Here is a 5,228-nt window from a genome sequence, read left to right as displayed (position 1 = left end):
TATGCATGAAATTATGAATTAAAGAACTTACCTTGATTTTATTTAACCATGGGCTGAGGTTGCTTCATGAGCAAGGCACATTTGGTACACAGATGAATTAGGTTTTCCTTGGGAAACAAACCTCAAACCCTTTGATTTGCTTTGATCAAAATGATGAATTGAGATACTAGGGAGGCATATTTGATGGATGAGAGCTTTGGGAACCATTTTCATTCTTGCTTTCATCTTCTCTTGGCCATATCATTGCACAAAGGATCACCTAGAAGCTTTTAGATCTTGTGACTGCTCAAGCTACAAACAAAAGATGTTAGTGACATATTTTTGTGCTCTTGGTTAGTAAACAAAATGAGAAAAGAAATAATATACAATTCAAGTATGCTTGGTGATCTCAAACCACTCACAAGAGGTCCCAACTCAAAGGCAAAGGGAGCCAAGATGCTTAAGATCCTTGAAGCTATGCAAATGCAATGTTATGATGTCATGAGGGATCTTAGGGTCAAAATTAGGGTCATACAAAAATATCGATAAAACCCTAAGAAAGAGATCTACGTAAGCAAGTCGTTTACGCAAAGGGAAGGTGTTAGGCACCCTTCGCATCCTTGGTACTCCAAGGGAACCATTGATCATATATTGTTTGCCTTATTATGGGTGTTTAAAGGTGAGTGGGTTTAAAACATGGAAAAGGGAAGGGGTGAGGTTGTATTTTTTCTTATGCTTGCAAAGATTTGTGTGAACATCTCATGCCTATGTACCCCCCAAGTGCAATGAGGGATCAAAGCTTCGTAGTTCACCTAAGAGGTTGTTTTTGTTTGTTGTTGGTTGATTTTATTAGAGAAAGTAATAATAGGCCTCCTCACTTAAGAGAATATCCATTATATATCATTTTTGTTCTTGTTTCTCTTTTGTGGTCCACCTTTGTGTCCGATTGATTGTGAGGCTAAAAAAGACACTCGGCTTACAAGATTGGATGGGTGCTTGGTATATGTGATAACGCGAAAATGTATCGTATATTTGAGTTAACATGCATTGCTTTTTACTTGATTTTTCATAGTACTATGCTGTATTTTATGTTTATTTCAGGTATTTGTCGAATAAGAGATGTCTAGGCAAGCAAAGAGGAAAATAGCAAAAAGGAAAGAAAAAGGGAAGAAAATGAAGAAAAATATGAATAGTGGCGCCGACCACACTAGATGAAGGGTGGCGCCCACCACTTTGAAGCGTGGATCCCGCAAAAAGGGACTATGAAGTGGTGGTGCCCATCACATTGCATTAAGGTGGCGTCCACCATAATACATGAAAGTGGCGCCCGCCTCACATAAAGTGGCGCCTGCCACATGGACCAAATTAGGGTTGTGGCAGTCGCCACCAACTCGGTCCTCCTTGTTCTTCTCCACACTTTTTGCCACGACCTGTTTTTACTTTTTCAAACCAACCACTCCATATTAGTATACATCCAAGGCTACTTTTAAGGAGAGTCGGAAGTATATATAGAGAAGTTAGTCTTCACGGACGGGTGTGCACTTTTCTAGTCAGATTCTTGTTGTTAGATTTTCTGAGGCAGATTCCTACCTTATAAAAACAATAGATCCTCTACACTGGGGACTACTACAATTATTGTTTAAGCAACTTAATTTGATTATAACGGTGTACTCGATTTCCAAAGTGTGTCGGCATTGTTTAATTTGAAGAATCAGTATTCATTCCAAGTTCTCGATTTATATTCCAGGTTTTATTTCGATTGCCATTTTAATTACTTATGCCTTACTGTATGCTTAATTATCTGAGTATCATGTCTTCTCCCGGATCCATGTTCGGCTAAACCAATAGGTATCGGTATGTGAAGACCGTCAAAACGATGGGATTCGTAAATAATTGGTGTTGGATTTTATAAATATTATTTTCTGGTTTTAGTTTCTTGTTTTAAATTCAAAATTATTTTACGTACGAGAGTACAAAGCAAACAAAGGTTACGATCAATAAGAACGAGAATTTGAGATTTTAACCAGATAGCTGAAACTATGCATTAATCCTAAACACAACGAGAGTGCTTTAGGATAATTAGACTTTATTTATATTCAAAAATTACTTTAAAATTCAAATGAGACCGCGAGAGCCAAGAATTCTGGCTTAAGAGTATGGTCAGAGTCAATAAAAACGAGAGTGTGAGACAAAGTCCTTTAAATAAATAATTTCTACTGAAGAATATTTTGATCTTTAAGATTACACCAACTATCTATCGAATCCCCAAAGTTTGATGTGTTACACAATGATATCCTGTTATTAAATATCTTTATTAATACTCTATTTTAGTTATAGTTATTTCTCTTCGTCCCTCCACTCTTAGAAAGATCCTCAGCCTTAGATTTACATAGTAATATTAGATAACGGTACATTCGATTATTGGTCCTTTGGGTTCGATAATCTTTAAAACTATGCGATAAAACTCTGCACTTGCAGTCACGAATCCCATAGACTTACTAAGTCGCGATCAAGTTTTTGGTGTCGTTGCCGGGGACTTATTTAGTCAATATCGTAACTCGAGTGTTGCGCAGTATAGACTAAGGCACTCGTTTATCTATTACTATGTATCAGCCAAATATTCTCTACGATTATCACTCCCAGTATTTTGAGGAATTGCAAGATTCGTATAAATCCGAGCTGGAAATATTAATGGAGGATTTCATTGCAACGCAAACTCACTCTAGGCTAGAATCTATGATGGAATGCTTTGTGGCTACACAAACTCTTTAGAATGAATAATTTAGAAAACAAAGCCTATATAGCAATGAAACCCTTAGGCAACTGAACACTGTGGTCGAGTCCCTCGTTACTCACAATGAGGCATTGGAGACTCAAATCTCCCTGCTTGCCCAGACACCTCTAGGACCATTCCCTAGAAACATGCAGATGTTGTGACAGTCACCAGTGAAATATCTATCGAAAATCCTAAGGAGAGTGATAATGAGGAGGGTTCAGGTGAGAAAAGAGTAGAGATTGAGAAAGATCCACCGACACCACCCGAAAGGGAGGTTTTCGAAAAGGTAGAGAAGGAAGCACTATGTCTTGTTCCTCCTCCCTATAAATCACCAATTCCTTTCCCGCGAAGGTCTGTGGAAGTTAAGGTAGACCCTAAATCTAAAAGGTATGAGGAGCTATTGGAAAATATCCACACCAACGCACCTTTATTTGAGATCCTGAATACGAAGAGAAAATTAGAAGACCGTGAAACTAGGGAACTTATTAGTATAAAAAGGGGAAAATTAGACTTTGAGGTGGTGGATGAAAAAATTGAACCTAAACCTGAAAAGCTAGCTCTCAGGATAGAGTCAGAACCACCACCACAAGTTCAGAACGATACACTACCTCGCAGAAGAAAAAGAAGACAAGGTGATGGATATGAGAGATGGCTTGACACGTGGCCATGGAAATCGAGGATAATTAAAAGTTTGACCGATGATTCATCCTCGAAAAAACCACCATGAGTACTTACACTTCTGAGTCGTCGCGCTATCAACGTAAAACATAGTGAATATTTCCTATTTTATTAATGTCATTTTTTTATCTATCCATTTTTTCTTTCTTCTATTTCATAAAGTCACTCGATATTTTTCTTTATAATTAACAATTACTAACTTAATGTTATTGGCTACTTAAACTTATCTAGATACTGACTTTCACGATGCAACAAGTAGACTACATGGATATAGTCTTCAGAGGCAGAGGTTAAAGGAGATTCTTTGAGGCCCTAGCTCAGACAGAAATGGCACTAACCATGTACCCCGATGGGCAGACCATGACCAAGTTAGGTTTTAGAGACAATATTATGTTCCTAATTAACCAAATTAGTTGGGATACTTTTGCTATCAAAAGAAAATTTAGTTCCTACCGTAGGCTAACCTTAGAATTCCTAAGCTCCCTGGTTTACTTGCCAAATCATGGTATCGGACTTGACAAAGGCCTCATCACCTTTAGGATGTTTGATATTGAGTATCGCTACACTCATAGAGAAATAGCTGAACTCCTAGGGTGCCCTAATGGTCCTGATACCTTACCATCACCCAGGAAGACAGGCTTGTAGACCTTGAATTAGATTACTTTTGGGGTAGCATTACTGGAAACAACCATCCCGAGCCGGATCTCATGCATTCCGAGAACATCCACAACCCTGCCATTCGTTACTTTCATAAGATCCTAGCTCACACCCTATTTGGAAAGGAACAAAACATAACCTTTGTGTCCAAAGACAAGATCTTTATAATGTATTGTGCATCACAGGCCTGTCCTGTTAATGCCGCTACATATATGATAGCTAACTTAGACCGTATAGCGCAACATAACCATGGACCAATCTTAGTAGGGGGCTTAGTGACCATGATCGCAAATTCCATTGGACTAAGACAACCACTTATCAGACTTAACCCTCTAGGTGGAATATGACCAATGAACATTCAATTTTGTTTCAACACTGGTGTCATTAGAAACCTGGGCCCACATGTGTTTGAATTTCTAGTTAACCACCAAGTAGTACACCTGTTTACCCTGCCAGACCATAGGACGAGTGTACATGATAGGAACAACTGGCTCTTTGATTTGGATGGACCACCAGATGTACCACCCTCTCCTCTAGAGATACCCCAAATCTATGACCATTATGATACCTATCTCTCTAACTCTGAATCATGTGCCCCTGTTGTACCTGTTGCACCTCCTACCGATCATGCTGCTGTCATCGATGATGTCCAGACAGACATCGCCAACCTGAGAGGCAAATTATGCACTGTGGACTTACACGACTTTATGGATGTAGTGACAGAGAACCTAGATCATATTTATCAACACTTCTACTCGTTTTCTCCTCCTGCCAGCAGTCGCCGTAATGGCTAATTTATATGAATATTACCGATTTACACACATTGATTTTAGATTTTATTTTCATGTTTGGAATTTTATTGTTGTTTTTACATATTGGGAATTTTTAATTATTTCATTCTTATCTAGTAGACGAATTATATTATTCTTTTTTGTCTTCCTCATTCTTTTCTTTTTAGATTTTATGTTTTAATTTCATTCTACCATCCTTAATTCTCACTTCTATGTATCCTGTTTTTCTTTCACCTAATATTACAATTAATATTAAATGTCGGTCAAATTAATTTCACATACAAAAGTTGTGGTCAAAGATAATATGCAGAGTCAAAAAGGGAATACATGGGAACACACAACACTGC

The sequence above is a fragment of the Lathyrus oleraceus genome, chromosome 2 (genome assembly GCF_024323335.1).
Source record: "Lathyrus oleraceus cultivar Zhongwan6 chromosome 2, CAAS_Psat_ZW6_1.0, whole genome shotgun sequence".
NCBI lineage: Eukaryota > Viridiplantae > Streptophyta > Magnoliopsida > Fabales > Fabaceae > Lathyrus > Lathyrus oleraceus.
The sequence above is the reverse complement of the archived record's forward strand: the minus strand, read 5'-3'. Positions refer to the sequence as shown.